The 15,275-nt window shown below is 47.6% G+C and overlaps 1 protein-coding gene and 1 long non-coding RNA gene across 2 annotated transcripts in view; both read left to right on the top strand.

Moving 5' to 3' along the window:
* The window catches only part of TRIM44 (tripartite motif containing 44), a 108,627-nt gene that overhangs the window by 87,089 nt on the left and 6,263 nt on the right, over positions 1–15,275 (top strand). The gene's annotated exons all lie outside the window — the stretch shown is intronic.
* Positions 444–10,013, top strand: LOC140612906 (uncharacterized). The gene is made up of 2 exons (XR_012014017.1): positions 444–865; positions 8,675–10,013. It is a non-coding gene; the product is annotated as an uncharacterized lncRNA (long non-coding RNA).

The raw sequence follows: 15,275 nt of genomic DNA on the forward strand, positions 1-15,275 counted from the left end.
TGCCTCCATGGTGGTCCTTCTGGCGGGTTTCCCTCTTGGGGCTGCTTCTAGCTCAGCTGGTCTCCCCAGCCCCCCGAGTCTGCATTTGTGCCGCCCGCCAGGAGCAGGATCCCCGGGCTCCCCTGGCCCTACAAGCAGCCTCAGGCAGGTCGAGTGAGGGGGAATGCTGAAGCCCCTGGAGGCCCGGAGGGTCAGCCCCACCTTCATGGAAGACGGAGGGCCAGGTCTGAAGGCTGCTTCTGATTTGGGGAGGGCCGGGGAAGGGGGGTGCACCTCCAGGCTGGAGCAGGAGAGGCCCTTGTCGTAACTTGTTAACAGCTGGGAAAGCCGTCAGTGCGAAGGAGGAGTTTAGAACTGGAGCTGCCACAGAGATTTAAGGATTATCTGTGGATTTCAATGCCATTACTGTTCTTTACTGGAGGGGAGGGGAGGGGAGGGGAGGGGAGGGGAGAGGAGGGGGAGTTGGAATGAAAGAGAAAATAAAGCCTCTAGTACAGAGTTCCGTCAGATTCATGGGGCCCTACACTCCTCCCCCAGACGGTGTTTACGTTCCCATGGTCGGCCCGATTGGAGAGTCTGGTTTAACCCCTAGCAGGAGTGCCCTCTCCAGCCACGTTGCTGTGACCGTTCATTCCAGTTAAGATGAGGAAGAGCCAAGTGGTGATCATCATCTTTGCTTTCAGGGCATAGACCGGTAGGCCCCGCCTTGGTTGCCAGGCACCTACAGTTCATCTCACCCCGTTTCCAAAGCCCTGTCTCTAGGGGCAGGACCAGGCCTGTGATTAGCCACCAGAGTCCTTCGTCCCACCAGAGCTCTGAACACTGTCAGAAATCCGACTTCCATCGTAAGAACCACGACAAAATGGTAATTATGTGAGGTAAAGGATGTGTCACCCTTATTGTGGCAGACATTCTAAAATATATACGTGTGCCAAATTATGACAGCACATACCTTATACTTGTACAATGTTACGTGTCAGTTATATCTCAGTAAAGCTGGGGGAAAGTCAGACTTGAGAGATTGGAGAAGCAATTTGAGAAGGGAGAGAGCCTTCTCTCCAGCTGAGCATAAAGCAAGCAGTTCCATAGGCTTTGCTGAAACTCCCATCTACAGAATTGTTCGTCTTTTTTTTTTAAACTTCTTTTTTTTCTCTCTTGTGTGTATTTCAGTCAAGGGCCCTAAAAATAGTTTTTAGAGAGGAGTGACTTTATTGTCTCACAGCAAATGTTTTTTAATTTAAAAACAACCCCTTAAAGAATTATCTCATCTTTTCCCCAAAGTGGTTAGCTGGAATGTTTATTTTGTTGTCATTCCCTCCCTCCACCCCTCGGCAGGGGCTGAGTGAAGCCTGCAGTGGAATGTTTTAAATAGAGAGAGGGTGAGTGGGTGGGGAAAGCAAAAGATCTCTACACTTCGTGTTAATTTCTCACGTTGGCGTAGAAGAGCCATCTGATATGTGTACTATCCCGTGTAAGATGTGACTGTGATTGGGACTCAGAAGTGAGAGCCGGAGCCATCATCTAATCCAGGAAGGAGGAAGGGAACCGAAGAAGGCAGAGTGAAAGTCTGATATGTCAGCTGCTATCTTATGTACCATTTCCTTTTGTTTGTTTATTTTTATTTTATTTATTTATTCATGGGAGAGACACAGAGAGGCAGAGACACAGGCAGAGGAAGAAGCAGGCTCCCGAAGGGAGCCCAGTGTGGGACTCGATCCCAGGACCCCGGGTTCATGCCCTGAGCTGAAGACAGACGCTCAACCACTGGACCACCCAGGTGCCCCACACACCATTTCCTAAGAGAGGCAGTCACTAGTGAGCACTAACCATGCGCCATATGCTTTTACATTCATAAAGAACCTGGATGTCATCGACCCTGTTTTACAAGCGAGGGAACTGAGGCCCAGTAGAATAAGTTTTACCCAGGGGGACCCAGTTAATAAGTGGAAGGACTGGATCCAAACATTGGTTTCCCTGTGTCCTTCCTGCTCCTCTCGGCCTGCAAGCCAGCGGGGAAAGTCTGACAGCAGAGAGCCATCTAGATTGTGGACAAACACCCCTTAATTCTGCAGCTTTGGAGGCTGGACTGTGCCTTACTCAACACTCGGGGACATTCTGATGCCCTTCCGGGTGTTTGGATTATCTTGCTCTGGTTGGGCCCTGAGATTGGGCCGGTGGAGAGCAGTTGCTTTTCAGGTATCATGAATAAATGTTATGACATCTGATTTACGTTGAGAAGTGAGCCATAATCAAGTTCTCCTGCAGATGGGTGGGACAGGTCTGAAGTGGGGGGGTGATGTCATTTGAGTGTCACAGCAGAGCTGACTTCAGAAAAAACCAGGAGGAAGGCAGGATGCGTCTTTAATGATCTTTATCTGCTTCCTTCAGAACCCTGTGCTTTTGCCCTAATCCTGGCCCTTTAAAGATGATCATTTCTCTTTCCTCGAGAAACATAACCATCTCCCTTGTCCCATCAGCTTCTAAGTGACAGCTGGCTCACCCAGAAACTCATCTGTGTTCAAGTAGTAGAGGGTGGTCGCAGGAGCTACTCTTGTCCTCTAATATCTACTGATGTTTTCACCCTCCTGGGGCCAGAAGGGCAGTACCTCAGACTAGGGGAACACCTTTGATATGATCGTGAGGTTTAGTGGCTTATGGGGAGATCTGTTGACCATGACAAAGCCCCTAGCTGCCTTTTACGTGATGTCACGTTGGGTATCTGTTGCTTCTCCCTGTGCGGAGGGCAGCCCTTGATCCCGAGCAGTGGGCTTTGTTCAGTCTTGAGATTGGGTGATGACCTGCAAGGGCGGAGACCTGCAGCGTTCCTTCCTCCTTCCTCCCTGGGTTTTGGCTCACCTGTTTGGTGTGTTCACGTGTCTTGGGTCATCGTCTTCCCTTCGGGCCAGGCTAGTGCTGTCTCTCATCTGACAGAATGATGTGGAACCCAGGGCGAGCCTCTGGTAAGACTGGCTGAATGTAAATCGGGTGTGATGTTCATCTCCTCGGCTGTCTGCATCAATAGGGGCGGATTCCCACAGTCCGGGCCTGTTGACTCTATCATGAGCTTTTGGAACAGTGGGGTGGCCGTAGCTCTCTTACCTTCACCATTTCCTGGGGGACTCGTAGCAGGAGTGTTTCTGCAAGGGCAAGGACAGGACAGGAATAAGCAGGGAACCAGCCCTCTGTCTGAATGGTTCCCTTTTACAGCCGTCTTCCTCATAGTTACCCTCATCTGACGGAGATGCCTGAGTTATTAATTAGGCACAAGAAACCTGCCTGTAGTTTGCTGTCCCTCTAGCTCCCAGCCCTCTCACTGTCCCTGGCATAGGCCTTAGACTCTTGGACAAGTAAGTCTGGTTTTGGCAACAAAGGAGTCTTTGGCTCTGCTTGGGAGTGTGTCCGTTGACTCCGGACCCCAGCATCCCATGTCGGCACCTGGGATATTCTTCCTGGCTAAGCGTCAGACTTGCACTGATGATACATAATCACATTTGAGCAGCCTGATGCCTGCCTGGTCCCCATGCAGGCTTTATATTGAGTTACCACTGGGTGTTTGGCTCCTCTTTCTTTGAAATACCTTTTTGTGTTGCTTTGGGGAGTGTCACCCAGAACCCAGGCTGAATATTTTAAGCATGGCCCTGGTTCATGTTTTGGAGTGCTGGCAGTGTGACGGAGGCCAAATGCAGTCCCGACACCCTTCTCATCTCCTGCTCTTTCCCATCCACATGCCTCCCATCTTCTTAGAAGACACTTTAAGCATGACCCACGAAGAGGAAGATCTCTTTCTCCCAGGGTAGCCTCTCACACTCTGTCTCCAGCCACTGTGAATGTCTCACGGCTCCCTGAACATGCTAAACTGGCACACATCTTCAGGACTTTGTTCAGGCTGTTCGCCCCACCTGGCATGCCCTCCTTCTGCCCCATAGGCTCTTTGGAAAATTCCAGTCCATCTGTCTACATTGAGTGGCAGTCTTTGCTGACTCTGCAGGTGGAATTTACCATCTCTTCCTCCTCTCATAGCGCATCAGCTGCATTCTTCGCCAGCCCAAGAGCTCCAGCTGGGTCCCTTCGGCACTCCCCTCACTGGCATGTAGTAGGGGCTCAGCCATCACAAGGTGAAATAGAAGCAGTTGGCTTTGGGATGGGAGCAATCTAAACACTGTTGAATTTGGTTGAGTGCAGGAGGTGCATCCCAGTATTTCTCCTGCCTCAGTTGCCCTCCAACACACATTCGCCCATCGTTTTCTGTCCCAGCATCCTGCCTTACTTTCTCCACAGTACTTTTCCTCTATCTTAAATGATAGCTGTCTCCTTTGCTGGAAATGAAGCTTCATGAGAATAGAGATCCTGTCGGTCTTGCTCACTACTATGATGCCAGCACCTAGTACGGCACCTCATATACTCTGGGTGCTCAGTAAGCATTTGTTCACTCAGTAAGCATTTGTTCACGAATGAATAAATGAATGAGTGATACCGCATGTCACAGCCAAGCAGTTTGAAGCTTACAGAGGTCCAGTAGCTTTGCCAAAGTCACCCATCTCAGAAGGGCCTGGATGGGAATCCTGGTTTTACTCCAGCATGAATGGTCCTAACACATTATACTGCCTCCTTTAAGTGTTTTCCAAGGAGACAGATCTTAGTGCTCCTAGGAGAAAAGTGCTTTTCTATTGGTCATAGTTACCGCCTTGAAGGCCAGCCTTCCCCACCTTGCACTTTACCTGCTAAATCCTTTCTCCTAGGCCAGTGCAGGTTGTGTGAGATCTGTGTGTCAGCCACCAAAATGCCTAAGTGCCAGGCATGTTGCTAAACACTGGGCGTAAAATGGTGCTGAATGCCTAAACCCTGGGAGGCTGCAAGGACAAACAAAGCAGGGATCTTGTTAGACCACCTTCATCGCTGATTCTCTGTGGGCAGACAAGGAGGCATCATCCAAACTGAACTCAAAATTTTATCTTCGGGGGGAGAGGAGCAAAAACCAGCTGAAGCCTTGAAAGAGTTTCTTTGCATCCTAATTAAGAGTGAGAAGTGGGTTCCTCTCACCTCAGGACAGACAAGACTGAAACTTGAAACCAGTATCTGACCCAGAGACATTCTGTCCCAAGTCCACAGGACAGCATCTTGGAGGCAGGCCCTTTTACATCACTGTTTGCCAGAGCGCACAAGAACTGAAGTGGGAATCAAGAGGCAAACAGCTGACTGGCAGCCAGGTTGCAACAGGAATGTCAGGCAGATCACAGTTGTAAACACAGAAAACATCTAGCTATACCTTTTTTTTTTTTTTTTTTTTAAAGACTATTGGCATGCCCTATAGCAGGGAGGAAGATTTCTGCTAATTGGCATCCAAACTGGAATTTGAGTCTACCAAGGCCTTGGACAGATCTTTAGTGATCACGCAGAGGTTTCCACCTATGCCACCGGCAGTGAGGAAGGCAGCTCAGCTGGCTGGACAAGCGCCCTCCTGCCCTGCCTTCACCACCACTGAGTCCCCCCACCCCGGGGGGGAGAACACGGGCCAGGCCTCAGGTCTAGTTCCAGCTCCTCCAAGCTGTGGGGCGTGGGGATGCCTCTTCATTTCTGTGCTCCTCGTGTTTTTTTCATCTGTAAAATGGAGTGTTCATTCTGTTAGGTTTATTATTATGAAAACCAAATGTGAAAATGTTGGTGAAGTGATGAGTTTAGAGCTTAGCAACTAATAACGATAGTACCCATTTAGTGAGTCCTTTTGTGGCTCACTGTCTTCATTTACACATGTGGAAAACTTAGCTTAAAAAGGCATCCCCCCCCCCAAAAAAAAGGCATCCCCCCCAAGGTTGTATGCTAATATGTACTGGACCGAGGTCTTGAAGCCACGTCTCTGATTCTTACTTGGGCACTTGTCCCACTGTCACTACCACCACCGCAGCCAAGCCTGCTCTCCCACTTGCGCACCCATGCCTCAGCCGGCGTTTCTGCTGAGGGAGGGAGGGGAACAATGAACAAGCACCCCTTTACTTCATCTTGGCCTGGGTGTCTCTCTCCCTCCACAGACCATTAGGGGGAAGGGTGGATGGTTAAAGTCTTAGAACCCAAGCCTGCCTTGAGCACAGCTCACAGCTGGATTGTGGAGGGCTGGAAGTTGCCAAATGTGCAGCTGTTTTGTAAGGAAGCCAGATGAGAACATTTCCTCCAGCAGATGAATTGGTTCTTCAGATTTCCTTGCCGGGGAAGGGCTAGACCTGAGCTTGCTGCTGCTTTGCCCTCAGTGACATAGCATTGCCTGGACACACCCAGCCTTTACCAGCAAGGCTTAGTCATTTGTAAGAGTAATCCTGTTTGTGATAAGCATTTTCATCCATACCTGGTCCCTCTCCCCTCCCTATGCCCTGTGGTCACATGTGCCTGGTGATTGCAGTCACCGTTAGAAAAGAAAATAGAACCTGAGCTCGCCTCTAGAAATAAGCTGTCCATGAGATGCCTGGGCAGTATCTCTAAGACCAGCAAGCTCCCCACAGCCTGGGAACAGTGTCTAGAACAATAATACCATAAGGAGTTGTTTTGATAATTCACTTGGTCATTCATTCAAAAAATATTTGGTGAAGGTCACTGGTGCCAGGTACGTTATCCGGTACTAGTGATATAGCAGGGGACAAAATACTTAAGGACCCTTAGCATCTCAGAATAACTTTAGATAGTGACAAGTGCTGTGAAGACAGTACAATAGTGTGACCCCACGGTGCAGGGGTGGGGTGACTGCTTAAGACTGCTTGGTCAGGGGAGGCCTCTCAGAAGGTGACATTGAGGCTGTGACCTGAATGTTAAGGAGCCAGTCATTCCAAGCCATGAGGGGAGGAGCTTCTGGAACAGAACAGCAAATGCCAAAGCCTTAATGCAGCAACAAGCTCTGCTTATTTGAAAGCAGAAAGAAAGCCAGCGAGACCGGCAGGTGGCCCAAAATAGGTTAGAGAGGTAGGCAAAGGCCAAATCATGTAGGGATTTGCGAGCCATGGGCTTTTTTCTAAGGCTATAAGAAACCATTAAAGGATTTTTAAATGGGGCAGTGACGTAATCTGTTGCACATTAAAGAAGTATTACTCTCAATGCAGCTTGCAAACGAAACAGTGAAGTAAAGGTAGAAGTAGGGAGACCAGTCAGAAGGTGGTGGCAGTCATTCAAGCATGAGATGGTGGTGGCCGTGGAGAAGCAGAGGGGACAGGCACGAGACAGAACTCGCTGCTGGACCCGATGGGACAGGGGGACTGTGCTTCTGATGCTTTGAGCATAATCATTGGTACACATAATGCACTCAAGCGATAGCAGTTTACTGCCATTATTAACAAGTGGCATTTTCCCAAACACCAAGGGGAGAACAGGCTCAGGAAGGAATCTTGAGCCCATTCAGATGACACATGGTGCCTACAGCCCATGTGCGACATCAAAGTCAGCTCTTCTCTTTTATTAATGAGTGGCGTTCTTTGAGAAAATGGAGCTCAAGGTTGGACAGTCTGCTCAGGAACCAGAGATGTTGACTTGTGGTTAATCTCACTGCCATCAACTTACTGTATGAGTTTTAGCCTCTTGATTCCTTCATCTATGACTATGCAATGTATCAAGCACTGTCTGTGTGCCAGATACCATGCCATGCTCTTTTATATACATATATGTGCCAGGCACCCTATCTATGCTCATCCCCACGTAATCTTTCCTGCATCTTTTCCAGGAAAGCAGTAAATTGTCCTCCATTTCCAGGTAGGAGCACGGAGCTCACAGTCCCACAGCTAGTAAATGGCAAAGCTGTGACTCAAGCCCTAGGTGCTTCTAACTCTTAAATCCACGTTTATAACCCTCTGCAGTATAAGATAGGCACAGTAGGTCTTAAGAGTTGGTTTGTTTCTAGTTTCCAACTTCCGGACATCAATTCAAGGTCACTGTGGAACTCAAAACTACTGAGAACTAATCTGGAATACTTAAAAAAAAAAAAAAAAAGCCTACTATTCAGAGATTAGAGATTAGTGTCAAGTGTGTATTTATTTATTGATCCTTTCTCCCTCTCCCTTTGGTAACCTGTAAGATAACAGCAGCTGAGGCAACAGGAAATTTGAAGTCCAGCATTTTATTAAATCTTATGTTTAAGATTTTTGTGGAAGGAAACTGCTTGAGAGAGATTGGATTTCCATTATTCACTTGCCAAGAAGAAATGAGAAAACTGGGTGGTGGGAGGGGGGTGGATTTCCTGAAGGTGTCGGGAAGGTAAGCTGGTGGGCTATTTTCTGCTTCTAGTCCCTCTACCCCCTGGAGTTGCCTGGGCTCTAATAGGGGTTTAGGAAAGGTTCCTTCCAGCCCTCACCACAGGAGGTTGTGGGTTATATGAAATCCAGCTGAGCTGGGGAAAGGAAGGGAGGCTGAGGAAGGCCCACAGAAAGAGAAATGCCCCATGGCCTTTTCCTCTTGAAGTTCAGTGGGAACCCGAGTAATAACATGGAAGTTATTTCAGAGAGGAGACACACAGACACCCCCCCAACCCCAACCCCACAGATACTTTGCACCTGCCCAACATCGGGGAGGGTGTAGGGGGAAGGGGGCATTCTCATACCTGTATGAACAAAGATTATAAATCAGTATGAGGTGATTTCTCAAGGGCAATTTAACAAGAATATATCAAATACCTTTAAAAGTATATCTCTTTTGCTTTTTGGAGAAATACCTGATTCTAGGACTGGGGAAGGAAATACACACGATGAGCCTGGAGCATTTTGTATTGCCAGAAAGTAAGGAAGTGCTCCAAACAAACCTGCACAAAGACCCCACGCTGATGAGGGTATGTCTGGGGCCATAGGACCTGATGAAAAGAACTCCTAGAGGCCTACGCTGAACAATTGGAGCAACAATAAGCAGAGTAGTATTGGGTTATGACCCAAAGCATAAAAATAAACACCCATGAGTCCATACTGCTATAAGTAAACTGTTGAATAAATAAAGGAGAAGAGACAAATCTCCTGTTTGGAAGAACTTACAATAATGTATGCAAGTATCTACACTCCGCGACGAGGAGAGCAACTCCTCACTCTGGTTTACTCTTGGTGACCTCCTTCCAAAACATGCAGTATGGGAAGCAGGGGAAAGAGTAACTTTGCAGTGAGAAACGTTAACGAGCGCAGCTGGACCGGGCGACCGAGCTCAGCATCCGCAGTGCTGTCACACTGATAGCGCGAGCCCTGGCTCTGATGTGATGACAGCGGCATGGTCCCTCTGCGGTGCCTTCCCGAAAGGCCCGTAAGCAGGGCCTCATCAGGACAGAAACATCAGACACATCCCAACCAAGGGACACTCTACAACGCCCCTGCCCAGTACTCCTCAGAACTGTCAGAATAATAAAAAATCAGGAATCTGAGAAACGGTCACAGCCAAGAAGAGACCAAGATGACTAAGTGTAATGTGGCTCTTGGGTGAAATCTGAAATGGCAGGAGAGCATCAGGGGAAAACTGAGGAAATCTGAATAAAATCATGCTAGCATACCAAGACCAGCGCGTTGTAAGAGACGTGCTTTAATAGTAGAGGAGACTACATGCTGGAACCCCCGCATGTAATTCTTCTGTAAATCTAAAGTTACTGTAAATAAGTTCATGACCTAGGTGTTTCCCTTTCTCCTCCCTTTGGAAATAATAAAGGATGAACCTAAAGATTGATCCACATGGATATGTGTCACAGAGGTGGGGGTAATAAGTGAAAAGGTAGAAATAATTGAAATGTCCAGTAGCAGGAATGGTAAGTCCATACAATGCAGTCATGAATCCCAATCTTAGAGAAATATATTTCTTGGTAAGGAAGGGTTTTTATGAGTGCCAGCTGAGTGGAAAAAGCAGATTCTGAAAGTGCCCATGAAGTATATATTTTTATATATGCATGAAGGGGTACAGATAAATATATTTCAATGTGCTCGTAATTATCACTGATGCATACATAATGCTATGGATTTTTCTTTTCATGGAAGCAGTACTTGCTTGTTACAGAAAATACAAATCAGCAAAAAATAAAATATTACTTTCTGAGTTAAAAAAAAAAAAAAGCTGGAAATGATTCCATTATAAACCCAGCAGCAGCAACAGGAGTCTCAATCCCAAAGAAGGGAGTTCTGAGAGCAGATGGGACATTGGCAGCCTGGGAAGCCTGCATGTTTCTTCCATTCAGGTGTCTCCCCCTAGAAGTGCGCTGCCTGAACAGACCCTCTGGTGCCCTTCCGTTTTCCACAGGAACAGGCCACCTTCCGCTTAGCCCCTGTGGGTGCAGGAAGGGTGGCCACCTGTAAAGACAGTAAACAGGTTGCAGGGTGTGTGGAGATCAAGCTTGGCAGTGCGGTCCCAGTGTAGACCTGAGGCCCTGCTGGAGCCCCAGGCCTCTCTCAGAGGCACCTACGTCGGCCTGTAAGGCAGACGCACCTGGAGAGCTGAGAGACAGACCCAGTGTCTCTTGCCTTCTCCTTCTGTAGTAATCCTGCCCCATTACCTAGCATTGTTTCATCTTAAAAAGAATCTGCACGTACCTTCCATCTCTGTTGTTCCAACAACCACCCTTGGAGGTAGGTATTACTATCCCATTTTTCAGGTGAAGAAACTGGGCCTCAGAGGACTTAATGGCTGTCACTTACCTTGTGGGTAACCGGAGGTCAAAAGATACAGGCGCATGTCATACCTCTGAACCAAGTCTGGTTTCCGCTCAGGGTTCTGGAGTGTGTTGCATAATCTAGATCTTCCATTTAGCCGCCGTGTCCCCTGAGGAAGTTGTGCACCTTCGCTTGGCCTCACTTTTCTCATCTGTAGGATGCAGATGATAATACCCATCCGCAAGCTCCTGGCAGGGGTTAGTGAGATGGTGCATATAAATTGCTTAGCATGGTGCTCAGAACATCAAGTCAGCCCTCTGTGAACACTCCTTATTCCTGAAGAGAAGGTTCATGGGATAAAGTAGAATGCGACCTAGAGAGAAGGGTCCTTCTCCCTGTCTGTCCTGTGATCTGAGAAGGAAAATGCGGCCAGGCTGGATCCACCCGCGACTTTATAAGACCCATGATGAACTGAGGAGTCATGAGTCTTTTTCTCCCGACAGGCTTTCGTTCTTGGCTCTGTACTAGGCCCAGATCAAGCAGTGTTACTCATCAAGCTGGTGTTCGGGCCCCGCCAGAGGAAGAGGTGCAGGAACCTGGAGCATGTAGGCCAGCCTTCAGACTGAGTTGGAGAGGAATCGGGAGAGGGACCCACAACAAAAGCACATGAGAACCAGTTAATTAGCTTGGCACACATCCAAGTCAGAAAGCAGCTTGGCTTTTGTCTGGTTTGGAATTTTCCTAAATTCTACTTGCAATGCAACATATCCTGATTTCCCAGAATCAGACTGCAGAGCCAGGACTAAAACTTTGAAGTCCTCTCATGATTTTCTCCATTAACCCAGGACAACCCGAGGACATCTCACCTTATTTCATATTTAGCCCTCACTTAGTTCCATAGGCGGCAACTACAAATGTAAGTTGTGGCTCCTTATGGCGCAGTGACCCCCTCAGCGGCAGGCAGGGCTTCTGGGCCAGGTGACATGGGGCCCAGGAAGTGGCAGCTCTGCGCCGTCTGGTGGAGAAGTGTGTCTGGATCAGGGTGTGCGGGCCATCCCCGAGGGGACCGACCGCACGCCTCCCAGGCCTGGGCGGCACAGCCTCGGATGGTGGCTGGACGCTGCCCATGAGCTCCTTGACCATCCCCGTGTGGCTTCGTTCTCGGAGGGTGCTAAATCTCTCTTTGTGAACCTGACCCTCCTCCCTTGTTGATACCTCTTCATTTCTCTCTCCTCCCGAGTTGAATAATCCTTTTACAGCAAAAATGAATTAATAAATAGCCAGAGATTCAGCAGATAGGAGTGATGCCAAATCAAATTAAGTTGTATTATATTCTCAGAAAAAGAAACTGTTAAACTTGCGAGGTCAGAGTGCCTTCCACCTCATTTATTAACGTCCTCTCCTAAGCTGCCGTCTCCGGGGAAGACGTGGAAAGGCCGAGCTGCCTATCTGTGCAGACTAGCTGAAAGAGCGCCAGGCCAGGCAACACGCCTCCATCGCTGCCACTTCATCAGCAGGTGTTTGGGGGCCGGATGTGACTGGGGGCTCTAACAGCTCCCTCAGTTTGACAGGACTCCTCATCCGACAGCGTGCCAGCTGTGTGCCACATGTGGGACACAGTGCGCCAGCTGTTTGCTGGCTGGAGCTCCCTCGTCCCATCCTCACCCTGCAGCACGTCCTGTCCCCTGCCCCCAGACACGCTACCCTCCCCGTCAGGATTGAGGAGCTCTCAGGTCCTCAGCTAAATGTCGTGTTCTTATACCCCCTAAAATTTAGGAAAAATTACATGCCTCCTTGCACTCCTGAAATTATATATCGAGTTTAGATAGTTGAAAAGTGAGTGCTATTACATGGCATGAGCTTTACATATGTCTTTGGCAAAGCTTTGGCACTACTTATTAAATTTACAGGCAAGATTCACTGCATAATCTAATTGGCAAAGGTTTTTATGGCCAAATCAGCCTTGTTTTCTGTCAGACCCAAGTCTGATTTCATTTTTTCAGCTCAAATCAACTTACTAGTACATACGTCATGATGACCATCTGACTCCTGAATGTGAATTCTTAGGTCTGGGGACAGAGGGGAGCACACAACTGTGCCAAGAGTACATTGACGGGGCAAAATAAAGGATTATCTCCTTTACTGTTTCTTGCCCTGCTCTCATAGGACTCCTCAGAGAAGAAAGGCTGAATTTTAAGATTGTCCCATGGTCAGATTCAAGAGGGTGAGAGGTACGCATTTCTTTTCTGAAGTGCAGTAGGGTGATTGTAACAGTGAGAGTGGCTGCAGAGAGAATTTCTAGATCGCAAGGATGCTCTTGGAAGGGTCAGTTTTAAGGAGTATATGTGGCAGTGAAGGATCTGGACATGTATTTCCTTAAGATGACACATGCCCACCTACCCCCTGGAAAGTGACTGTGTGCCCCAGTTCGCAACCACTGCTTTTAGATACGACAGCACTCAAACTCCCATCAGTCTGACTGAGGCCGGTTAACTAGGCTTCACTCCATATTTGTCCTCACCAGTGCTTGGCAGACACCTGGCAAGCAGAAGGGTCAGAGCCTTTGCATTCCGCTTTTCTTTCTATTCAGTACCTGTATTTCATTAGGTCTGGAGTTGTCGTTTAAAAACAAAACAAAACTGGGGTGCCTGGGTGGCTTAGGGGTTGAGCATCTGCCTCTGGCTCAGGTCATGATCCTGGGATCAAGTCCCACATCGGGCTCCCCGCAGGACTCAATCCTATGTCTCTGTCCATGTCTCTGCCTCTCTGTGTGTGTCTCTCATGAAAATAAGTAAAATCTTTAAAAACAAAACAAAAACTTCCCCAAGCAAGCAAAGAAGAGCACTGTTGCTCCCCAGAAACCTACGGGCATCTGGGAACAGGGACACATTTGCTCTGGAGGGTAGTGTTTCAGGTGCCAGGACCAGGAACATTGAAGAAAAGCCAGGAGGAGGAGGTGTTGACTCAGGGTAAGAGGGAATGTGGGCTGAAGAAGAGAGCCCTCGTTTTTAACCATTTGTACTGCTTGAAGTACACAGAACTTCCCCAGTAAACCTGTCAGATAGAATTACCATGAGGAGACTGAGACGCAGAGCGGCTAAGTAAGTCACCCAAGGTCCCACAGCCCATTAGTGCCAGAGCAGAGATCTGAACCTAGTTCAGTCTTGGTGACATCAGCACCATTATATAATATTGCCTCTCTCATCAGTAAATACCTACTACAGAGTGGGCTGTCCTTCCTTCTTTCATTTTTTTTTTTAAGATTTTATTTATTTATTTGAGAGAGGGAGAGAGAGAGAATGAGCAGTGAAGAGGGACAGAAGGAGAGAAATAGAGGCAGACTCCTTGCTGAGCAGAGCCTGATGTGGAGAAGCTTGATCCCAGGACCCTGAGATCATGACCTGAGCCGAAGGAGATGCCTAACCTACGGAGCCACCCAGGCGCCCCCTCATTTTTTTTTTTATTTGTCTGGGTTTTTTTTTTTTTTTTAATGAAGTTTTTAGTTTTAATTCCAGCATAGTTACCATGAATGGGCTGCCTTTCTAACACCCTTAGTTCATTTTCATAACAGCAATAATGACCTCAACAACAACACAGACAGTAGAAGGAATTTCAATAACACCTGAGTACTGATCCAATTATAAATCTAAACGTGGCTGGTAGATGTTTCAGAGGAGGATGCTAAGTGGCTGAGGTAGAAGGCTGTGTTACTTCCCTTGGGCAAAATAAAGACTTTTATAGACTCTTTAAGATTAAAATCTTATGAACACAGACCAGCTTATACCCAAAGTGGAGAAGCATTCAGGAGATGCGATCACATACTAATTATATTGTGTAACAAGAAAGACCACACACAGGGTGAGCAAAGTTCTGTGCTATCTCTTCACTTAAGATGCCTTTTCTTCATTATTGTGAAAAACAGTTTGTTAATTAGGAAAATGAATATACTGTATTTGAAGATGCTGTTGCAGAAAAAAGTTCTGTCTCTTTCCCACTCCCTCCCTCTCTCCTCCCTCCGCCCTCCCTCCTGGGCTGTAAGGTCTACGAGGGCAACTGCTGTGTCCATCATTCATCGTGGTGCCTAACACATAGTAGACACTCAATAAATGTTTAGCAAATGAAACAATCCATGGTATGCCAGCACCCCAAGGTCTCATGCTCTTAAACTATGAGATGAGCTATATCTTTCAGATTCAAGAACAAATCTCTTTGAGGGTCATGAGAAAAGGTGTTATCATCTGTCAGGGCTTCTGGCCTTTTCCTCAAGCCAGCTCTGTAAGTCTTGGATTAAAGACCCTGGCAACTAGGGAAGCACTTCTTTTATCTTCAGTTTTATTATACTCAGCTTGGGGGGAAAGTTTGTTGACCTTTTTGTGAATATGATGAAAATTATGGCCTTTCTCAAACAAAGGAACACACAAACTTCTGTGTACAACTTAAGTAAGTTCGTGAACCCTTTAAACTATGCATCTCAAGTTAAGAATGCTTAAAAAGTGAACCGCAGCTTAAGGAAAGGGCACAGTCATCCTGCTAGACCTCTCGTATTTGAAGGAAAATTGACAAGAGAACAATAAGAGCTTGCTTCGGATATAATACCAGAGGGGAGAATATGGCGCCAGTTCCAACTGTGCCTTGATTCTGGTGAGACACTTTCATAAAAGACCCTTTGTTCCCTTTGGGACAGATGCCACCAAACAC

This window comes from Canis lupus, chromosome 21, assembly GCF_048164855.1.
Source record: "Canis lupus baileyi chromosome 21, mCanLup2.hap1, whole genome shotgun sequence".
NCBI lineage: Eukaryota > Metazoa > Chordata > Mammalia > Carnivora > Canidae > Canis > Canis lupus.